This window comes from Schistocerca gregaria, chromosome 1 (genome assembly GCF_023897955.1).
Source record: "Schistocerca gregaria isolate iqSchGreg1 chromosome 1, iqSchGreg1.2, whole genome shotgun sequence".
Classification (NCBI taxonomy): domain Eukaryota; kingdom Metazoa; phylum Arthropoda; class Insecta; order Orthoptera; family Acrididae; genus Schistocerca; species Schistocerca gregaria.
In genome coordinates, this window is record NC_064920.1 from 1,119,161,990 (window position 1) to 1,119,187,222 (window position 25,233).

The window sequence follows — 25,233 nt, forward strand, 5'->3', positions numbered from 1 at the left end:
AATAGAACTAGATTTTCTAGTCTAGAATGCGATCACTAGGACCAAGCAGCAGTTTAGCGACATTGGCATTGGCACTTGAAAGAGTTTTAGTGTCGAAGTCTCGCCGGCGAGACCTGGCCGTCTTCCTTATATTTTTGTTTACGTATTTTCCGACAAGCGGTCAGCAGGCTGGGGTGAAACGTCGGCAGGGTCTTAGAGGACTAGTAGGCGGGGTATCGGTGGGAGATTTGAAGGATTACGGTGGGGGGGGGGGGGGGAGCAGCAGTCGGGTGGGGGTGGAAGCAACACAACGGGGAGGCAGGAGCAGAGCGCGGCACGTGTGCCGAATTCTGCCAGCGCGGCATCAAGCGGGGTCAACGTCTCCGTCTCCAGGGACACAGTACATGGGTGGGCTGGGGGAGGTAGGGGGAGGGAGAGGGGGCGAAGGGGCGCCCTCTGCCGTGCCGCCACCAAGTCGCCCGCTACGCCTTTTCCCATGTCCCTTGCACGTGTTGCCTAACGCTTGAAACGTTTATATCTCCTACAAAAGCTCTCTACGGAGTCCTTTGTTGTTCTCCTCCATTTCCTGGACTTCTGTTGATTCATTCTTCACGGATGGTTGACATTATTATTTATATTTTTGTTATTATGGTGAAATAAGTGGGCTATTTACTATCCTTTTGCCTAACATATGACAACAGTCTTAATACACGAAGTCTCAAGGCGGCTAATTCGGTTACTCAGGTCTATACACGCTGATTCAAAAGTAACTGAACACACTTTGTGGCTGTAATGTACGTATCAAAATGAGACTAAAATATTAAATAAAATTTTGTCTGAGATTGCTTTTCTCTCGAAATATACAGTAGAGTAGGGATCAAAATTGCAACACAGACATCACAAAATTAGTTCTTCTCGTAAAAGAACACCACGAAGGGACCGGAAATTCAACGCAAATACGTAGTGTACTTTTATCCCAGAATTTGTTCAAAGTGATTTCCACACAGACGAAGACAGTGACGTTCTCGATGTGTTACCGCTCTCGGTTCATCTCATTCTGCACATTTGCTTAGCCATTTTCGGTTCGCTGCTGTATTCGTGCTACATTCTCACTGTCAAAATCATACATGAGCTCTCTGAGGCGGCCCCTAAGGGAGAAGGCCAGGGGCTTAATGTCGGGAGTTCTGGTGGGCCAAGCAACTCGTCCTGCACAACCAGTCTACTAAGCGGGATAAGTAACACCAAGATACGCTCTTTACTCCCCACTGAAATGTGCAGAGGCACCGTCGTCCATAAATCATAAAGTGGTTCTTGTAATGAGTGGGACGTCATCAGTCCACCCAATTCATGTTCGAAAATCTGTTAATATACTCTGCTACTCAAGCGCTGTGAAATACCATGCTCTCCGAGTAACTGATTGTCCTCTATATAACATCAAATTTTCTCTGTAAAACGATATTTATATATTCTTACTGCTGTTAAGAGAGGATTCTCATGCACCCACATTTGCATAATATAAGTTTTCACGATCCCTACACGTCTCAAGAGGCTCTTATCCGTAAACAGTTCCCGACGTTGGAACAGTTTATCAGCAGCGTTGCGCTCTAGTAATGACTGAGAAATTCTGACGTCTAGCGTAATCTACAGGTATTAGCTCCAGTACCTTCTAAAGGTGAAATGGATGGAATTATTGTCTCCGACGCAGGCTCCGAGCAGTGGCTTGAGAGACACTTACATTGGCACTTACATGGATAGTATTCACGGCCGGACCTTCATCAACCATTTCGTAGATCTTCTCAACAACCATAAAGCAACTGCTTCCAAAATGACATAATCATCATAACTCGGAAATGAATCAATTTCAGAGCAAACTGTATGTAATATTTAATCTTGTTTTGATGCATACATTAACCGAAGAAGTGGTACAATTACTTTTCAATCAGGCTGTATATTCTACTTCAGTGTAGATCGGAAATTGGGATGGGGGTTAACTTACTCATCGAAAGTAGAGTTTACCTTGGCACCAGTTGTTAAGTCCTATTTCTTGTGGTCGAGGTCTCCGTTCTACACTTGTTTGTAACCCAATGTGTGTCGTGTCGAGATGGCGATACACAGGAATAGAATGCGTTTTACTTTGTCAGTTTCGACAGGTACAATTCAGCTATAGCCTGTACAGCGTGTTTTTGTAAGGGGACTGGGCTACTCTTCATCATCGACTGTTTCAAATTTATGGTACACGTAGAGCTTGGAAAGACATGAAAGTGAAGTGGGAGCTCCAGATGGCCAGGATTTTAGAAAAAAGATAGCATTTCTGCGGTGGAATGGGCGTGGCATAAGCCAGCCATCTACAAGTTGGAGATAGCACAGTGTCAATTATATACTCCTGATGAAAGATAGCCTACTAACCATACCCCCTGGTAAATACTCAAGAAAATCAAAATAGTTTTGACAGTGGTAGGACCTGAGCATGGTGCTAATGTGCCACCGAAACTTGTCGCATGATATAATAAAGACATTCGCAAGATACAGCTGTGGTCGTACTTTTTCTCTCACATGTCATCAGCTGAAGTCCCAATCCGTAAATTGATGAAAATGACTGGTGCGAGAGTTTTTTCTATCTGGCGTCAGTTGTGCGACCATCTGGCAAAAAATCTTTTACGTTTATCATGTAGCTGCCTGTGAAGAGCTTGTGGATAATGAAGTGTCGTGCTCGTTTTCTCCTTATGGCCCATAGCATATTCCTCTCGAATAGTACCAAAGAGACTACCGAGCATAGCCGCAACATATTACATAATAATCAAAAGTAACAGTGTTATATTCCATCAGCAAAGACACTGGTGGTTAAGTTTGGAATTTGGAACAGCAGGCTAATGTAGGATCTAATGTTCAGAAACTAAGAGTATGAAACCAATTCTGCTCTCCTTACCGAAGAAGTAAAGAAAATTGAAAAGTTTCATCTACTGAGATTCCAGTAGGCGATTTCCGTTCGACCTCCAAATAAAAAAAGGGTTTCTTAAGTCATCACTCTTCTGATTGGTTTGATGCAGCCCGCCACGAATTCACAGCTTTGAAAAGGAATACTTCCACAGTGTGGAATAACCAGATGAGAGATTAGAAAAGAATATCGCAAGGCATGCGGAATATAAACTGAAGCGCCAAAGAAAATGACATAGGCATGCGTACTCAAATATAGAGATATGTAAACAGGCAGAATATGGCGCTGCGGTCGCCAACGACTATATAAGACTGTAAGTGTCTGGCGCAGTTGTTAGATCGGTTATTGCTGCTACAGAGGCAGGTTATCAAGAATTAAGAGAGTTTGAACGTGGTGTTATAGTCAGCGCACGAGCGATGGGACACAGCAACTCTGAGGTAGCGATAAGATTTTCTCGTACGCCCATTTCACGAGTGTACCGTAAATATCACGAATCCGGTGCAACATCAAATACCCGATATCGCTGCAGCTGGAAAAGGATTCTGCAAAAAGGCGACCAACGCAACTGAGGAGAATCGTTCAAAGTGATAGAAGTGCAACCGTTCCGCAAATTACTGCAGATTTTAATGCTACGTCGTCAACAAGTGTCAACGTGCGAAACATTCAACGAAACATTATCGATATGGGCCTTCGTAGCCGAAGGCCCACTCGTTTACGCTAGATGACTGCACGACACAGAGCCTTACGCCTCGCCTGCGCCCGTCGACTCCGACATTGGACTGTTGATGACTGGAAACATTTTGCCTGGTCGGACGAGTCTCATTTCAAATTGTCTCTAGCGGATGGATGTGTACGGGTATGGAGTCAACCTCATGAATGCATGGACCCTGAATGTCAGCAGGGGATTTTTCAAGCTGGTGGAGGCTTTGTAACGGAATAGGGCGTGTGCAGGTGGAGTGATATGGGACCACTGATACGTCTAGAAACGAGTCTGACAGGTGACACATATGTAAGCATCCTGTCTGGTCACCTGCATCCATTCGTGCCCATTGTGTATTCCCACGGACTTATACAATTCCAGCAGGACAATGCGACACACCACAAGTCCACATTTAAACACCTCCGCTGGTCAACAAACTCCTCACACGTGAACATTATTGAGCATATCTGAGATGCCTTGCAACGTGGTGTTGTGAAAAGATCTCCACCCCTCGTAATCTTACGGATTTATGAACAGCCCTGCTTGATTCATGGTGTCAATTCCTTCCAGCACTACATCAGACATTAATCGAATTCATGTCACGTCCTGTTGCGGCACTTACGCGTGTTCGCGGGGGCACCACACGATACTAGGCAGGTGTAGCAATTTCTTTGGCTCTTCATTGTATATAAAGTGCTCGCTGAATAAAGTGTAGCCTCGAAAACAGAATGAACAGAGACAAAATGAACCTTCACATGTTGAGATGGTATGTAATGTTATTTCAGTTGTTACAAAATCAAATCAAATTTACAAAGAACTTCGCAGTATAAGCCTGTTTTTCAGTATGACGGTTCATACCCTCTTGCCTGGAAGGAGGTACGAATTCAGTTTGGAAGGGTGTCATAAGGCTGTTGTACCCTCACCTGAGGCCTGCTGTTCTACAACTGTTGTAATTGGTCCTTCGGTTCTAGGCGCTTCAGTTCGGAACCGCGCGACCACTGCGGTCGCAGGTTCGAATCCTGCCTCGGGCATGGCTGTGTGTGATGTCCTTAGGTTAGTTAGGTTTAAGTAGTTCTAAGTTCTAGGGGACTGATGACCTCAGATGTTAAGTCCCATAGTGCTCAGAGCCATTTGAACCATTTTCTTAATTGGTCCTTGATGATACTCGCACTGGGACAGAATTGATGTACAAGCCGGCCGCACACGCTTCCTACAAGGGAAATATATACGGAAATCGCTCTGTCTCTGGGAGAATCTCATCACCGCGTACACAATTCACAGAGATAAGTGCCATGCGTGGACGAGCATTGTGCTGTAGAAAAACGGCGCCACGTCAGTCACGGGAGAGGTAGCACAAGAGGACGCACGTTGTCCGAGACATATCGTTGTGACACGAGGGTTTACTCACTCACTACCAGCCGTGATCTAAATTCATACCAACGGTGCGTGGCTGGGAGTACACTGCACCACTATTAGTCATTTCCTTTCCTGCGCCCCTCGCAAGTAGAACGAGGGAAAACGACTGTCTATGTGTCTTCGTAAGAGCTCTAATTTCTGGTATCTTCTCTTCGTCATCCTTACTCGCGGTGTTGACGGTAGTAGATTCGTGTGGCAGTCAACTTCAAATGCCGGTTCTCTAAATTTTCTCAGTGGTGTTTACCGAAGGAAACGTCACCTTCCGTTCATAGATTCCCATTTGAGTTTCCGAAGCGTCTCTGTAACACTTACGTGTTATTCGAACCTGTAGGTAATAATTCTTGCAGCCCCGCCTTTCAACTGCGTCGAAGTCTTCGTTCAGTCCGACCTGGTGCAGATCCCAAGCACTGCAGCAGTACTCAAGAACAGGTCACGCTAGCCTCCTATTTGCGATTTTCTTTACAGGTGAACTACTCTTTCCTAAAGTTCTCCCAATAAAACGAAGTAGAACACTTGCCTGCCCTACACCAGTTTTCACATGTTCGTTCCACCTTATATCGCTTTGCTACGTTACGCCCACATATTTAAACTACATCACTGTGTCAAGCGAGACAGTAGTAATACTGTATCTGAAAATTACAGTTTTGTTATTCTTACTCATCCGTATTAACTTTTTTCTTTTTTTTTACATGTGGAGTTAGCTATGATTCATCACACCCCAAATAGACTTTTGCCCAAGGCGTCTTATATGTTCCTACAGTCACTAAACTGCGACGCGTTACCGTACACTATAACATCATCAGCAAACATCTGCTGAGTGCTGCTCACCCTGCCCGCCAAATCTTTTATGTATAGAAAGAACAACTGCCGTCGTGCCATGCTTCCCTGGGACGACATACTCTTTTCTATTGCTTAAGAAGCCTTAGAGTCACTTACAAATTTGTGAATTTATTCCATCAGCTCGAACCTTCGTTAACGGCCTGCGACAGGGTACCGTGTCATATGCCTTCCGGAAATCTAGAAATGTAGAATCAGCCAGTTTCCTGTCATCCATAGTTCGCAACATATCATGCGAGAAAAGGGTAGGCTTAGGTTCACACGAGCGTTGCATTCTAAAACCATTGTGATTCATGGGCATAATTAACTCAGCATCAACAAAGATTGTTATATCCTAACTGAGAATACGTCGAAGGATTCTGCATCAAACAGAAGTTACGGACAGAGGTCTGTAATTATGAAGGTCCCTTCTTTTAGCCTCCTTATACTCTGCAGTCACCTGCGCTCTTTCGCAGTCATTTTTGGTGATCAGAGGTGGTCTGCCGGCACCTTGACGACGAATGTGCCTCCTTCACGTTCCCATACAAATCAGCAACTGGCTACTGTAACATTTGAGTGGCACACAAATCTGAATACAGCATGATGAGACCACCAAGCCAAATGGAGGTCCACAATGAGGCCCCACTTTCAACTCTCTGACGTGCACCAGAGAAGGAGTTCTGACGTTGAGGTTGATAATTGAAGCAAGACTAAAGAAACATCGAGATATGTCCGTAGGATTTGTCGACCTGGAAAAAGCTTTCGACTGTGTCAAATGGTGTGATATGTTCGAAATTCTGCTGAGAAAACTACTGGTAAGCTGTACAGACTGAAGGGTAATGTACTGTATGTAGAAGAGTCAAAAGGAGTGAGTCGCCCTGCTGAACCTGCAGGACAGGACAGGTAGTTTAAGTCGTGAAAAAGGCTGTCAGTTACACAAGAACATAAAACCTTTTATTTGAACAACATTACAAGAGCAAAAAAATCAAAAAAATCACAGCTTTAGTTTGGCAACTTAATTAGCGACTGAACGCGCCGTCCATCTCATGCCTTAGGGGCAAGACCACTTTAATCTAAAAAGGCTGGAAGCCAATAACTTAAAACTCAACCAAAATCAGAAATTTAAAAGGCCACGCCTTACCTAAAAATAGTTCCTTACTTTGGCTGCAGGCCCAAAGAATCTGACACTTTAAGAGCAAACAACTTAAATTCAAAATCAGATGAAGGCCCAACACTTACGACTCAATAACCTTAATTTTGAAAATGCCAAAGGCTTTACGCAAAACAGTTCTTAAATTAGGCTGAAGGCCCAAACCATTTGAAGCCTTAAGGGCAAATCTAAAAGTCAACTGGAAGCCATGTACGTACAAACAACAAGAAGAAACAAGTAAAGGCCGTACACCCGAGGGTGCTCAGAAGTTCCGAGGGTCGGCCTAGAAGTCAAACACTATCGCTCGTTTATGAGACAGACAGTGGGCCCCACCATTGTCGATCCGACGATAGCCAAACCGATACACAGTCAACGGACACACCGGCGAGATAACCTCCGCTTCACCCTACCGGCACACAACAGGGAGTTCAGTGGAATAACGTAGAAGGTTGTCCGCAAAATCAGAGAGGAAAATAATTTATGGATAACATTGGCAAGAAGAAGGGACAGGATAATAGGATATCCGTTAAGACATCACGGAATAACTTCCGTGGTACTACACGGAGCTCTAAGGGAGAAAACTGTAGATGCAAACAGAGTGTGGAATACGTCCATCGAATAATTGAGACTTCAAATCCTACACTGAGATGAAGAGGTTGAGACACGAGAGGACTTCATGGCTGGCCGCATCAGACGAGTTGCGAGGATGACGATAAAAAAAAAAGTATAAAGAAAGTATGTAGATAATGCTGCCTCACACGGTTAAGAGGCACCTCTGTGACCCTCACACTGATCACTCAACATTTCACTGTATTCAGGACTGTTATATACCCTACCAGGCCTGATAACAGCTGTACACAAGGTTGTCATTAACAGTCTCTGACAGCAGTTGAACTCGTCAAAAAAGCGTAGCAACCGTCATCATTTACATACTTGCCGATTGCTCATATTGGAAGTTACACCGACATACGAACATATCTTCTGAGTGCTTCACTATTTCTTAAGAAACGTCCCCTTAAAACAGTTATACATGATTGTGCTTAAACTGACACAATATTTTTAGCGCAACGCAATCTGACTTTCAATAATCCCTACAAAAGAACGGCCCTGACTAACATTAACCTACACCTCTCACAAATCACTTACCTCACCAAAAACCTTCGTTACTCGAACTACTGCAATACAGCGAGCGCCACTACTGCGAACTAACTAAAAGATTCAAACTACGGAAGTCACTAACTACAGATAGGCACAGTTAGCAAATGAAAGATTTTAATAGAGAACAAACAATGTATTTACCTTAATATATATATATATATATATATATATATATATATATATATATATATATATATATATATATATATATATATATATATATATCAGTTCATGGCATCAGTTCTTACAAATTTCACAACTCCGCCATCTCTCTCCCCACGTCCGCCACTGCCGGCGGCTCACCTCCAACAGCGCAACGCTACGCGCTGTTAGCATCCATCTGCTGCTGCCCAACACTACAATGGCAGACAACAATGCAAACCAGCCACAGACTGCACACAGCACAGCCAGTGATTTTTCATACAGAGCGCTATGGGGCGTTACCAATAACAAATTGTAAACAGCCTACTTACACAGCCTCCATGCTCCCCACAAAAATTCTACAATTTGTTTTGGGCAGTGGCCAATCCAGACTTGAAAAAAATTTTCATAATTACAATAACAAAGAAATGAAATGCACATACTTATCGATTCAATGTTGGTCAAAAGATAAAATTTATTCACAGTTCATAAAGACAGTCCTGATCATTCATCACAGTAAAATTGCAGTGTTTTTCTCAAAGTCTGAGCAGTAAAAGAGAATGCACACGGAAGTTGTGGATTTACATGCAGTCTTGAAGAAGTAGTGTTGTTCTTCCAACAGAACTCCTGACATGCAGACAAGTAATCGGCAACAACAGAGCAAACCCACAGCAGAGTCGGTCGATGTTTTGAAGAATATTGGTAGGTTGGTCATCACAGAGCAGACCCACTGAAGTCCTGGTAGAGATTAAGTTATTGCAGGGCCACCAGAGGTGCAGACCCACTGCAGTCCTTGTAGAAATAATGGTATTGGTGGGTCATCAAAGGTGCTGACCCACTGCAGCCCATGTAGAAATCATGGTATAGGCGCGTCATCAAAGGTGTAGACCCACTGTAGTCCTTGTAGAGACGGCCAGCAGCCAACTGTTACGACTGTGCAGGTGCACAGTCACCATCGAAGAGTCTTGCAGACAATATATCAAGCCCCTAAACCACCACGTGTCTACTCACAACACATTTTTTAATGTCCTTAGAACCAGCAATGCTGTTATCCAGTCCCTTGCTGAATTATCAACACACGTGCAAACACTAACAGTCCCTACTTCTCACATATTGTCCACATACTATGACCAACAGAAATGTGTGCAGTGAAATGTAACTTACAAGATACTTAATTTGATGAACTGGTGTCAATTCTAATTTTATAACATGAGAATACAATAACAAAGGTACAAAATATATCATTAAAGAACATAATAGTACAGATAACATTTGCAGTAATACAGGCTTTACAAAAGAATCGAAATAACATATACATCAGTGTTACAGGAATTATGACATAAGTACATACATAAAAGATCAGAATAACTTTTGAAACATCAACTTCACACATGAGCATTAGAACAAAACAGAATAAATAATGTGTAAACATCTTTACGAAGTAAATAACATGTTATTAATGCAAATTATATTTCAGGATAACATTATTCCTCGTCATAGTGAATGCAGCTTAGTATTAGAAGATAAAAAATTCTATGAAACAGTACACAGAGACAGGAAGAAAATAAATACACAAGGGTAGACAAACACATAGTGGGTTAACAAAAAAGGAAAGGACAGGATTTGTTTTCAGGGTAACATTTGGTACTGCAGTCCAACCCAAAACTTCATTCCATAGATCGTCCCTCTAATTTCAAATTTTGATCCAGCCAAAAAAAAAAACCTATCCAAGCATGCTTTCTGTATTCTGTTCACATCCTCTTTCAAAAATAGTTTTTCTCGACTGTACACCACTTTTTTGGCCAAACCATTTTCTTATAGCTTCTCAACGCTTTTCTTCCAAATCATCATAGTTAGTTTCTTATATAGTCTACCCCCTCTTAAGCTAACTTAAACGTACTGAGCTCAGATGCTAAACTAAGGGACGACGCAATGCAGCAGCACAAAACAATTAACACCAACAGCTATGACAAAACAATGCAAATTGGCAAAATAAAGGCAGCAATATAGGACTTAGCAAAGCAAATGCAGCATTACAACTAATATGAAGCAATGAACAGCAATGAACATGCAGATTGGCTCATATTAGTGATAATGTTGCATTTTCTTTGCTAACTTATATATATGTATATAATGGTGCATGCTTTGGCAATTTAAATTTTCTTTATTGCTGTTTGTATTAATTGTTTTGTGGTGCTCCATTGTGTCATCCCTTAGTTTAGCATCTGAGCTCAGTAGGTGCAAGTTAGCTTAAGAGGGGGTAGACTACATAAGAAACTAGCTATGATGAATTGGAAGAAAAGCATTGAGAAGCTATAAGAAAATGGTTTGGCCACAAAGTAGTGTACAGTGGATAAATACTATTTTTGAAAGGGGATGTGAACAGAATACAGGAAGCATGCTTGGATAGGATTCTTTTTTGGCTGGAGCAAATTTTGAAATAAGAGGGAAGATCTATGGAATGAAGTTTTGGGTTGGACTGCAGTACCAAATGTTACCCTGAAAACAAACTCTGTCCTTTCCTTTTGTGTAATACTACTATATGTTTGTGTACCCTTGTGTATTTATTTTCTTCCTGTCTCTGTGTACTGTTTCATAGAATTTTTTATCTTCTAATACTAAGCTACATTCACTATGATGAGGAATAATGTTATCCTCAAATATAATTTGCATTAATGACATGTTATTTACTTCATAAAGATGTTTTCATATTATTTATTCTGTTTTGTTCTAATGCTCATGTGTGAAGTTGAGGTTTCAAAAGTTATTCTGATCTTTTATGTGTGTATTTATGTCATAATTTTTGTAACTCTGATTTGTTATTTCGATTCTTTTGTAAAGCCTGTATTACTGCAAATGTTATCTGTACTATTATGTTCTTCAATGATATATTTTGTACCTTTGTTATTGTATTCTCGTGTTATAAAATTGTAATTGACACCAGTTCATCAAATTAAGTAACTTGAAAATTACATTTCACTGCACACGTTTCTGTTGGTCATAGTATATGGACAATATGTGAGAAGAAGAACTGATAGTGATTGCACGTGTGTTAATAATTCAGCAAGGGACTGGATAACAGCATTGCTGGTTCTAAGGACATTCCAAAAAATTTGTGCATGCACAAGTGGTGGTTGATGGACTTGCTATATTCTCCGCAAGACTCTTCGATGGTGATTGTGCACATGCACAGTCGCAACAGATGGCTGCTGGCTATCTCTACAAGAACTACAGTGGGTCTACATCTTTGATAAATCAGCAATACCATAATTTCTACAAGGCCTGCAGTGGGTCGGCACCTCTTGTGGCCCACCAATACCATAATCTCTACCAGGACTACAATAGGTCTACATACTCTGTGTTGACCTACCTACCAATATTCTTCAAAACTTCGACTGACTCTGCTGTGGGTTTGCTCTGTTGTGGCCCATTACCTGTCTGCATTTCGAGAGTCAGCACTGTGTTTCCGTTGGAAGGACAAGACTACTTCTTCAAGACTGCATGCATATCCACTTCTTCTGTGTGTATTCTCTTTTACTACTCAGACATTGAGAAAAACACTGCAATTTTACTTTGATGAGTCATCAGGACTGTCTTTATGGACTGTGAGAAATTTTTAACTTTTACCCAAATTGTATTGATAAGTGTGCGCATCTCATTTCTTTGTTACTGTAATTATGAAAAAAAAATTTCAAATCTGGATTGGCCACTGCCAAAAAAATTTGTAAAATATTTGTGGGGAGCATGGGGGCTATGTAAGTAGGCAGTTTACGTTTTTTTATTGGTAACATCGCCGCCACGTAGCGCTCTGTATGAAAATCACTGGCTGTGCCGTATGCAGTCTGTGGCTTGTTTGCATTGTTGTCTGCCATTGTAGTGTTGGGCAGCGGCAGCTGGATGCTAACAGCGCGTAGTGTTAGATTAGATTAGATTAGATTAATACTTGTTCCATAGATCATGAATACGACACTTCGTAATGATGTGGAACGTGTCAGGTTAATAAAAGATGTCTGTACAAGAAATTACATTACACAAAATATTGCATGACACTAATGATTAAGTTTTTTTTTTTTTTTTTTTTTTTTTTACTTACTTTATATCTAAAAATTCAGCCAATGAGTAGAAGGAGTTGTCATCTAGAAATTCTTTTAATTTATTTTTAAATGTTAGTTGGCTATCTGTCAGGCTTTTGATGCTGTTTGGTAGGTGCCCAAAGACTTTTGTGGCAGCATAATTTACCCCTTTCTGTGCCAAAGTCAGATTTAACCCTGCATAGTGAAGATCATCCTTTCTCCTGGTGTTATAGGTACGCACACTGCTATTACTTTTGAATTGGGTTGGATTATTATCAACAAATTTCATAAGGGAATATATAGACTGTGAGGTTACTGTGAGGATCCCTAGATCCTTAAATAGATGTCTGCAGGATGACCGTGGGTGGGCTCCAGCAATTATTCTGATTACACGTTTTTGTGCAATGAATACTTTTCTACTCAACGATGAATTACCCCAGAATATGATGCCATACGAAAGCAGTGAATGAAAGTAGGCATAGTAAGCTAATTTACTGAGATTCTTATCACCAAAATTTGCAATAACCCTAATAGCATACGTAGCTGAACTCAGACGTTTCAGCAGACCATCAATGTGTTGCTTCCAGTTTAACCTCTCATCAATGGACACACCTAAAAATTTTGAAAATTCTACCTTAGCTACAGACTTCTGTTCAAATTCTATATTTATTACTGGAGTTTTGCCATTTACTGTACGGAACTGTATATACTGTGTTTTATCAAAATTTAAAGAGAGTCCGTTTGCTGAGAACCACTTAATAATTTTGTGAAAAACATCATTTACAATTACATCACTTAGTTCTTGGTTTTTGGATGTTATTACTATACTTGTATCATCAGCAAAAAGAACTATCTTTGCATCTTCATCAATGTGGAATGGTAAGTCATTAATGTATATCAAGAACAGTAAAGGACCTAAGACCGAACCCTGTGGGACCCCGTGCTTGATAGCACCCCAGTTTGAGGAATCAGCTGTTGTTTTGACATTACACGAACCACTTATTTCAACTTTCTGCATTCTTCCAGTTAAGTATGAATTAAACCATTTGTGCACTGCCCCACTCAAACCATAATGATTTAGCTTATCTAAAAGAATTCCATGATTTACACAATCAAAGGCCTTTGAGAGATCACAAAAAATACCAATGGGTGATGTCCGGTTATTCAGAGCATTTAATATTTGATCAGTGAAAGCATATATAGCATTTTCTGTTGAAAAGCCTTTCTGAAAACCAAACTGACATTTTGTTAGTACTTTATTTTTACAAATATGGGAGGCTACTCTTGAATACATTACTTTCTCAAAAATTTTTGATAGAGCTGTCAGAAGAGAGATTGGGCGGTAGTTGTTGACATCCGACATATCCCCCTTTTTATGCAATGGTTTTACAATGGCATATTTCAGTCTATCAGGGAAAACACCCTGCTCCAAAGAGCTATTACATACGTGGCTGAGAATTCTACTTATCTGTGGGGAACAAGCTTTAAGTACTTTGCTGGAAATGCCATCAATTCCATAAGAGCTTTTACTTTTCAGTGAGTTTATTATTTTACTGATTTCAGAGGGAGAGGTTGGTGGAATTACAGCTGTTTCAAACTGTGCAGGTATGGCCTCTTCTATTAATAGCCTTGCCCCTTCTAGTGAAGATCTAGATCCTATTTTCTCCACAACATTTAAAAAATGATTATTCAAAATATTTTCAATTTCTGATTGTTTGTTAGTGCACTTGTCATTCAATTTTATTGCACTAAAGTCTTCCTGTGCTCTTGGTTGCCCTGTTTCCCTTTCAATAATATTCCAAATTGCTTTAATTTTATTATCAGAGTTACTGATCTCAGACATGATACACATGCTTCTGGACTTTTTAATAACTCTTCTTAGTACCTCACAATAGTTTTTATAATATTGAACAATTTCGGGGTCAGTACTCCATCTTGCTGTTAGATACAGTTCTCTTTTGCGGTTGCAAGATATTCTTATTCCTTTAGTTAGCCAAGGTTTTTTATATGTTTTCTTGGAATTATGTTTAACTATTTTCTTGGGAAAACAATTTTCAAATACCCTTAAAAATGTATTGTGAAATAAGTTATATTTCAAGTTTGCATCGGGTTCCTTATACACTTCATCCCACTCTAGCTGCTGTAGGCTTTCCCTAAAGTTTGCAATATTTATATTGTTAATTGAACGCACTGCTTTGAAAGTCTGATTTATTATACTGCATGGAGCTATGTCATGTACTGTAACAAGCTGTGCACTATGATCTGAAAGACCGTTCTCAACAGGATAAGCATTTATGTCCTTAAACTTATCTTGGTCTATAAAAAAGTTATCTATCAATGTACTGCTGTTCTTTGTTATCCGAGTAGGAAAATCAATGACGGAGCTCAAATTGAAAGAACTGAGTAATACTAAAAGGTCATTCTTCCTATTACACTCTTTCAGGGAATCAACATTGAAATCCCCACAAATGATAATTTGCTTCCCCCTGTCTGACAGATAGCACAACAAAGCATCCAAGTTTTCCAGAAATAGCTGGAAATTCCCTGAGGGGGACCTATACACTGTTACAATTATGAAAGTGCCATCCTTTAGTTTAAGTTCAGTGGCACATGCTTCCATATGTTGCTCTACACAAAATTTTTTAGTTTCTAAATTTTTTGCACTGTGGAAGCTTTTGACATATATGGCAACTCCTCCTCTCATCATATTATCTCTACTTACATGTGCAGCTAATTTGTACCCATTGATGCTAACCTTTTGCATATCAGTGACAATGTGATGCTCAGACAGGCATAGTACATCTATTACATTCTCAGTTTCTATATCTTCTAAACAAAGCAGAAGCTCATCAATTTTATTGTTCAATCCCCCAATATTTTGATGAAATATACTAACATTTTTCATTTTACTTTTGCAACTATCTTGAACTTTTTTGACATCTTTAGTACTTGCATGGCTGAGTTTCCCACTGGACACTGATCTTACACTAAAAAAGAGTTTCCACCATGAGATGTAGTTCCTCCCCCCTTTAAATTTCCTGCTATCAGCCCAGCCAGTTTACCCTTCCCTTTCCTGTTGAGGTGTAGGCCATGTCTAGTATAGTCCCACCTACAGAGTGAATCAACACGAACCACACCAATGTGTGACCCCGCATCAGATCCAAGTAGCCGTTCCAACTCCAAATTAACTCTCCTGACAGAAGAGGTCAAATGAGGTCGGTCGTGGCGCTCCAGAACCGACACAAACCCAACACTGGTATGATTCGATGCCGATGCAATCTTTGCCAGGTCACACTCTATGCTGTACCCCGGATCTCTGTCAATACTGTTGCCCGGCCCACCCACAATAACCACGGTGTCTTCCTTAGTAAAACCTTTACATAGTGAACCTAAATCCTCTGTAACCTGCCCAAGTTCAGCACTAGGTTTGAAAAAACTTGTGACCTGGTAATCCAACCCTAATTCATCCTGCAGAAGTTGGCCCACACCCCTAGCATGCGAACTACCTAGCAACAAGACTTTCTTTCTCTTTGCAGACTTCCCTACATTCTTAATCAATTTGCTGCTGAAAGCTTGTTGAGCCCTGTGTACATCTACTTCTGTGAGAGGCTCATCAGTTTCTGACTGAGGCAACAGGTCAAACCTATTTTGTACATTAATAACAAAGCGGTCAGAAGAATTTCTTGGCCTGTTCCTCATGCCTGTTGCCACTTCCCACCCCTGTTTACCCTTCTCCCCCCTTAACCTGCCCAGTTCTCGCCTAGCCTCATCTAACTCAGCCTGAAGGGCAGCAATTTTCCCCTCCTGTTCCACAATCTTCCTATCTCTACTGCATAGCCTACAGAACCACTGATGAGTCTCGCTCATTTTCCCAATTCCCACGCCACTACAGTCGCCCCAATGAAAAAAGTTACTACATCCATCACACCAGACCCCGGAGCTAACGATCCTACGGCACGTCAGGCACTTTACACTCATAGTACAAATCTATTTTAGTGACAGAAAGACAATTAAGTTACCGGAAAACAATGAAAATACGTGTACGAAAAATTAGGCCTACTCGCGACTATGTAAACAGTGGTTCAGAAGTTTTTTACTGGAAATTACTTAAGAGATGACGATACTCTACAGATATAAAGGGGCAGCAAACGTATTTAGCACACTAAACTATCAGTAAATGCACTTAAGATTGCGGTATGAAGTTTAATCTGAAAACTCAAAAGTTCGGCCTGGCCGCGATATGTAAACAAAATGAACTTTACGTGATTACTGTGAAAATACGCGAGTAAGACAAAAACCTTTAATGGTATGCTTGCAGAGCACTATAATTAACGTAATAAATTAGTTTAAAGTGTTAAAAAACAGTTTATTACTACTTAAATTACTTATCTTGTACAAGAGCTGTGACTCAGACGTCCGTGTAGCAGGCGCAGGGCTACCATACATATCTTGTTGCGCAGTTGGGGGTGAGCCGCCAGCAGTGGTGGACGTGGGGAGAGAGATGGCGGAGTTTTGAAATTTGTAATACTAGATGTCATGAACTGCTATATATACACTCCCGGAAATTAAAACAAGAACACCGTGAATTCATTGTCCCAAGAAGGGGAAACTTTATTGACACATTCCTGGGGTCAGATACATCTCATGATCACACTGACAGAACCACAGGCACATAAACACAGGCAACAGAGCATGCACAATGTCGGCACTAGTACAGTGTATATCCACCTTTCGCAGCAATGCAGGCTGCTATTCTCCCATGGAGACGATCATAGAGATGCTGGATGAAGTCCAGTGGAACGGCCTGCCATGCCATTTCCACCTGGCGCCTCAGCTGGACCAGCGTGCGTGCTGGACGTGCAGACCGCGTGAGACGACGCTTCATCCAGTCCCAAACATGCTCAATGGGGGATAGATCCGGAGATCATGCTGGCCAGGGTAGTTGACTTATACTTTCTGGAGCACGTTAGGTGGCACGGGATACATGCGGATGTGCATTGTCCTGTTGGAACAGCAAGTTCCCTTGCTGGTCTAGGAATGGTAGAACGATGGGTTCGATGACGGTTCGGACGCACCGTGCACTATTCAGTGTCCCCTCGACGATCACCAGAGGTGTACGGCCAGTGTAGGAGATTGCTCCCCACACCAGGATGCCGAGTGTTGGCCCTGTGTGCCACGGTCGTATGCAGTCCTGATTGTGGCGCTCACCTGCACGGCGCCAAACACGCATACGACCATCATTGGCACCAAGGCAGAAGCGACTCTCATCGCTGAAGACGACACGTCTCCATTCGTCCCTCCATTCACGCCTGTCGCGACACCACTGGAGGCGGAATGCACGATGTTGGGGCGTGAGCGGAAGACGGCCTAACGGTGTGCGGGACGGTAGCCCAGCTTCATGGAGGCGGTTGCGAATGGTCCTCGCCGATACCCCAGGAGCAACAATGTCCCTAATTTACTGGGAAGTGGCGGTGCGGCCCCCTACGGCACTGCGTAGGATCCTACGGTCTTTGCGTGCATCCGTGCGTCGCTGCGGTCCGGTCCCAGGTCGACAGGCACGTGCACCTTCCGCCGACCACTGGCGACAACATCGATGTACTGTGGAGACCTCACGCCCCACGTGTTGAGCAATTCGGCGGTACGTCCTCCCGGCCTCCCGCATGCCCACTATACGCCCTCGCTCAAAGTCCGTCAACTGCACATATACGGTTCACGTCCACGCTGTCGCGGCATGCTACCAGTGTTAAAAACTGCGATGGAACTCCGTATGCCACGGCAAACTGGCTGATACTGACGGCGGCGGTGCACAAATGCTGCGCAGCTAGCGCCATTCGATGGCCAACACCGCGGTTCCTGGTGTGTCTGCTGTGCCGTGCGTGTGATCATTGCTTGTACAGCCCTCTCGCAGTGTCCGGAGCAAGTATGGTGGGTCTGACACACCGGTGTCAATGTGTTCTTTTTTCCATTTCCAGGAGTGTATTATGACTATTAAGGTAAATACATTGTTTGTTATCTATCAAAATCTTTCATCAGTAGTTAGGGCCTTCAGTAGCTTGAATCTTTTATTTTGTTGGCAGTAGTGGCACTCGCTGTATAGCAGTAGTTCGAGTAACGAAGATTTTTGGTGAGGTAAGTGATTTGTGAAAGGTATAGGTTAATGTTAGTCAGGGCCATTTTTTTGTAGAGATTTTTGAAAGTCAGATTGGGTTGCGCTAAAAATATTGTGTCAGTTTAAGCACAGCCATGTATAATTGTTGAAAGGGGACGTTTCATATGGTATGAAACGTCCCATTTGAAAAATTATACAAGACTGTGCTTAAGCTGACACACCACCTTTTTTTTCGCCGCAACGCAATCTGACTTTCAGTAATCCCTACAAGAGAATGGCCCTGACTAGTGTGCAGTCAGTGATTTTTCATACAGAGCGCTATGTGCCGTTACCAATAAAAAAACCTAAACAGCCTACTTATACTTTAAATGCGTGTTACACGGGGCCCTTCGGCCTGAGATGTTTTATTTAGCGCACCGAGCGTATGTATGTCGCAGCGTGACAAGTCCAGGCTGCAGGATGGATGCTCAAGCTACTCAGACTAGAACTCTACCATTACATTTTGTGTGTCCCTAGAGAAATGTGGACCCACGTTCTCCTGCAGCAGAATCATTCCGTCGTGAACAACTCAGGCTCTTAATGTATTGCATAGGCTATGGAGTGATCCACAGTACAGGTCACTGCTAACGGTTTGTCCATGCCGAAGGAATTCGATGAGTATGGGACATCGGACATCGAGAAAGACAGTGAGCATCTCCTTCCCGGCAGAGCTCTGTATTTTTTAAGGGGTGGTGACGACACTGCTTTCGCTTTTACAGATATCTGACCACATTATCGCAAAGCGGCACATGAAAATTTCTACTGGTTTATTGCCTTTTCCATTTGAGCATTCGTTACGTGTACTGCCTGACACGAAATGTCTAGCATGAATGGCATCAGAACTAAAACTCAGAACAATTCCATAAATTCTTCAAAAACGAAGTTATGGAGTATAATTTGTTCAGTACTTACCCAGCATATGGAAGTACCCTCACTGCATACAACTCCAGGTATTGGTAACCTATTTTTAGCCCAGAAATGCAAATTTAGTATAAAATCTTTTGGTGCCTGCAGACTGCGTCAACGTTTCGGTGGAGCTCCTCAGTCACTATAAAGATATAACGAAACACCACGTTTTTAAAAACATATTTCAATTAGTAGACATTCCCTGACTAGGAAGACAGAATGGCTGTTCGAGCTATGATCCACTGAAAAGGCAAGAGATTTTCTGTTAGATACAAGGTAGTCCGGTAGTGGAATAGAGGAAATCTTTGTTAAGAATGTTTGGGAGGCCGTTTTCAGTTTCAACACTTGCTTTACGGAAAACGGAAACCTCCATGGAATCTTCGTCAGAACCAAGCGATGGAAAACATTTTAAATTTTATTCTGGGACGAAATGACCGAGAAAAAAATAAGGAAGAACAGCAAAAGTGTAACTGCCTATTTTAAAAGAAGGACAGCAGCAGCTGAAGTAATTATACATGACAAATTGATTAATTCGGACAGTATAACGGATGTTTACATATAGGAGTTAAAAATATTAAAACATAAAACTAAATGAAAATTTATAGTCCGCTGTAGCTGTGTTTATTTAAGTCAGTTAGAGTCCCACACAACCGATTTCGCAGCTTTTATGTTGCATCTTCTGCTATACATAATGTACTATAAATGAGTTGCAAGGCCCCATCATTCTTAATAGTCTCTCTCTCTCTCTCTCTCTCTCTCTCTCTCTCTCTCTTTCTTTTTTTTTTTTTTTTGACGTTACATGAGCTGAGGTCATATTTGCATTAACATCTGTACGTACCTTTATTACACTGACTCGGTAAATCTCCACATAACTCCACATAATAGAGCACCCGTGGAATGCAATTTAATATCGATTTTCCAAACTGTGTGCAGCTACACCTATTGAAATCTATTCCTATGCAGTACCCTAGTTTCCACTTCTTTTAAATAATTTTTTACTCTACGTTTCAGATATGAAGCAGCATTAAAGATCAAGCTGCTTCGAACGAAGGTAGCTATGAGGTTATGATTTCAAGTGATCCCAAAACAAAAACATATTGTTTCAATAATGATTTTCAAAAACAGTTCTTCGAATAAGTAGTCTGTGAACAGATTTTTTTTTAACTTTTTGGGTTGCACAACTTACATCAGTTCCGTTGGACAATCCGTCTTCCTCCATGCACTACAGTTTTACTCTTGTGTAACGGAATCCTCTCATAATACATGAGCACCAAGGGAGCAAAATTTTACCAATTGACAGCGAGAGATTCAAGGGAGGCATTTTCAACACGTATTTGTGTGCATTCCGGCTTGACCTTATACAAACAAATATTTTGGGCGATCTAGGCTGTTGAATGTATTTTAGCAAGAAAACAGATTGTTCTATCAATACTCTCAAAATGAGAAAATTCAGTACCTTTACATTGCCCTAAAACGATTTACACACAGAAAACTACTAACTATGTCGATGTTCCTTTCTATTACCATCGCATTTCTCTTTTCACCCTGAACGACTCTACGTAATTTATTTTCATTCACTCACTGCCAAGCTTTCCATTTCATTTCTTTCGTCAGTCACAATTTGCTGTCTATTATAAAAATTAGGCCGGTGTGGCTTCATGACTTACATTTTACAATGGTGTACAACATATTCATTTATCAATAAAAATGAAAAATAAGTACATGATTTATTTTGAATTACTGTTAGTTGCTACATATTACATTTATTAGTCATTACCACTAAAAATTCAGAAGTATCTGCTAGCACTGCAGCCAGTTGGCATGGACTCTATATTTCCTTACAGCCTCAACAGAGAATATGCTACAGGCCATCTGCAAACTGCCGTGTCTGACCAAAACATTGAATGGCATCACATATTTGCTCTCTATAATTTGATGTGTCGACTTATTCAAGCTGTCGAACATCCCTCTTTATGGTGAGTTCGAATGAAAGCATGTCAACTATGATATCACACCACTCGATTTTTCAGCTCCTCGTCACAATTTTATGATCTAAGTATCAGCTACACAGCTACTCTGTCACTTAAATAAAGCAACTGGAAAGCCACGAACTAAATTGAGAAAAGAGCTTAATGAAGGACTAACTCATTGGGTAAAACACTCGAGGACCATTGGAAAGTACACTCTTGGAAGTGGAAAAAAGAACACATTGACACCGGTGTGTCAGACCCACCATACTTGCTCCGGACACTGCGAGAGGGCTGTACAAGCAATGATCACACGCACGGCACAGCGGACACACCAGGAACCGCGGTGTTGGCCGTCGAATGGCGCTAGCTGCGCAGCATTTGTGCACCGCCGCCGTCAGTGCCAGCCAGTTTGCCGTGGCATACGGAGCTCCATCGCAGTCTTTAACACTGGTAGCATGCCGCGACAGCGTGGACGTGAACCGTATATGTGCAGTTGACGGACTTTGAGCGAGGGCGTGTAGTGGGCATGCGGGAAGCCGGGTGGACGTACCGCCGAATTGCTCAACACGTGGGGCGTGAGGTCTCCACAGTACATCAATGTTGTCGCCAGTGGTCGGCGGAAGGTGCACGTGCCTGTCGACCTGGGACCGGACCGCAGCGACGCACGGATGAACGCCAAGACCGTAGGATCCTACGCAGTGCCGTAGGGGGCCGCAACGCCACTTCCCAGCAAATTAGGGACATTGTTGCTCCTGGGGTATCGGCGAAGACCATTCGCAACCGTCTCTATGAAGCTGGGCTACGGTACCCCACACTGTTAGGCCGTCTTCCGCTCACGCCCCAGCATTGTGCAGCCTGCATCCAGTGGTGTCGCGACAGGCGTGAATGGAGGGACGAATGGAGACGACAGTCGTCTTCAGCGATGAGAGTCGCTTCTGCCTTGGTGCCAATGATGGTCGTATGCATGTTTGGCTCCGTGCAGGTGAGCACCACAATCAGGACTGCATACGACCGAGGCACACAGGGCCAACACCCGGCATCATGGTGTGGGGAGCGATCTCCAACCCTGGCCGTACACCTCTGGTGATCGTCGAAGGGACAATGAATAGTGCACGGTTCATCCAAACCGTCATCGAACCCATCGTTCTACCATTCCTAGACTGGCAAGGGAACTGTTCAAACAGGACAATGCACGTCCGCATGTATCCCGTGCCACCCAATGTGCTCTAGGAGGTGTAAGTCAACTACCCTGGCCAGCAAGATCTCCGGATCTGTCCTCCATTGAGCATGTTTGGGACTGGATACAGCGTCGTCTTACGTGGTCTGCACGTCCAACACGAACGCTGGTCCAACTGAGACGCCAGGTGGAAATAGCATGGCAAGCTGTTCCACAGGACTACATCCAGCATCTCTACGATGATCTCCTTGGGAGAATAGCAGCCTGCATTGCTGCGAAAGGTGGATATACACTGTACTAGTGCCGACATTGTGCATGCTCTGTTGCCTGTGTCTATGTGCCTGTGGTTCTGTCAGTGTGATCATGTGATGTATCTGACCCCAGGAATGTGTCAATAAAGTTTCCCCTTCCTGGGACAATGAATTCACAGTGTTCTTATTTCAATTTCCAGGAGTGTATAAATAATGTCCCACAATCACCAAAAATGGCACAGGTTAGGATAGTGGAGGTAGTCCAACTGGCCCATTTTCCCGCCAAAAGCCTCCATCTTTTATTATGTCATGTGATGTTGCCAAGTCTACACCCCGCCATCTTGGATGACGTCAGCACCGCCATCTTTAGTAAATTTGGCAACAATGGAAAGATTGGTGGTATGAAGGTTGCTCTACTACTTACAGAACCAGTATTATCCATTCTGAGACGACTGGAAGCTGTTATTAATGCCAACTGTTTTCCTAAGCCGTATTAATCACGCAAATCTGTTGTGTTTTTGGTGTTTCCAGTTTTTGTCCATCTCCTGTACGTAGGTTGATAACCATAGCAGCTAATCACCACCTTAGGTTCACAATATACAATGCAGAACCCCTTGAATCGAGATCGTTATGTTCTAATTTTAATTAGTACGATTGGCAATGTAATAACTGACAACATCTAATTTGTATTACAGATAAAAACATAACTGTTGTCGATTAAAGCGCTCCAGGTGGCAGTGAAGTAACACTTGGTGTCCCATTTCTGTCTGGCACTTGGGTAAACAGTAGCAAATTTGTGTAAACAAATTGATCGAAATGAAGTAGTCTGATAGTGAACGGACGATTGCATAAAATACGGAACAGAGTGACTAGACTTTAAGGGTCTTGAATTAAATGATGAATAACTAAATACAAAAACATCTTATACGAGCATTTACTTAGGATAGGCAACGCACAGTTTTCCTGCTTAGCAACACGATATAAGACGAGAGGCATGTGGAGTGCAGGAGGCAAACTGTGAAGAGCTGACGACTTTAATGACAAAACAAACAATTGCAGAATAATGAAAATGAAAGTACGAGGGTCATTCAGTAATTAAAGAGAAAAATTGGTCTGGAGAAAAAAAGCGTTTATTTTTACAAAACAATACTTTCTTTTACTTTTCAACATAATCCCCTTGATCATTTATTCACTTGTTCCAATGGGCTAAAAGATTTTTGAACTCTTTTATCTTGATGTTTGAACCAATTTCCCACAAACGTTTTCACCTCCTCGTTGTCAGGGAACATCCTTAAACGCACCAAACAATTGAAAATTACTAGGTGCTAAATAAGGATTGTAAGGTTGATGAGGCAGCACTTCCCAGCCCATTTTGTCGATGGTTTCACTGGTTAGTTGAAAATATGACAACGTGCGTTGTCTTGCTGTAGAATCACACCTCTCCTCTGAGATCGACGATGTCTCTCTCATGGCGGGATTCACCTTGTCTAAAGAAAATCCGAGTGGTATTGGCTGTTCATTGTACGTTGCTCTTCGGGAATATCACAAAGTTCTGGATTTTCGGAATTCCAGAACACTCTCAACGTCAATTTTCTTGCTGAAGCTTGGGTTTTTAATTTATCCTTGACAGGTGAGTTGGTGTGCTTCCACTCCATGCTTTGTCTTTTTGATTCTGGCTCATAATAGTGAATCCAATTTACATCACAAGTTAAAATTTTGTTGAGGAAGTGTTCATCTTCTCTTTCACAATGTTTCTTTAGCTTTGTGCACACTCTCCACCCTGTTTCCTTGTGTAGCCGCGTCAACTCCTTTGGGATCCACCTTGCACATGTTTTGCGTTACTTCAGCTTGTTACAGATAATTTTATGAACTGTACCAGTACTAAATTGAACCTTATCAACTATCGTTTCCGCAGTCACACAGCGGTGGGCACAAATAATGTCATCAATTCGACTTTTAATTGAGGGAATAGAAACTGCAACTGGTCGGCGAGAACGATGTTCGTCAGTGACTAAGGTGAGAACATTTTTAACTGCTTTACCCACTTCCAAAAATTTGTACGATCCGTGCGATCTTCACCATAAACATTACATATTCTACAGGATATATTCACTGGTTTCTCGCCTTTAGCAAGTAAAAAATGAATTACAGACCGTTGTCCAATATGGGTATTTCAAGCGGACTTGTCATCTTGAAATGTATTTTTGAGGTTATAAACAAAACGATGCTGATACATTAGCTGATAAGGACTTATCCCAGTGATGCCAACTTAAATCCATAAAAGTACCTACCTCCGACCTACTAACTGTTTTTCACCATATCAATTTGTCTATTTAATTGTTTAATGACAATCACGCATTCTTTTTTCTGTAGCAGTTCTTTCTCATAATGACTTGTTCCCAGTAACAGTGTT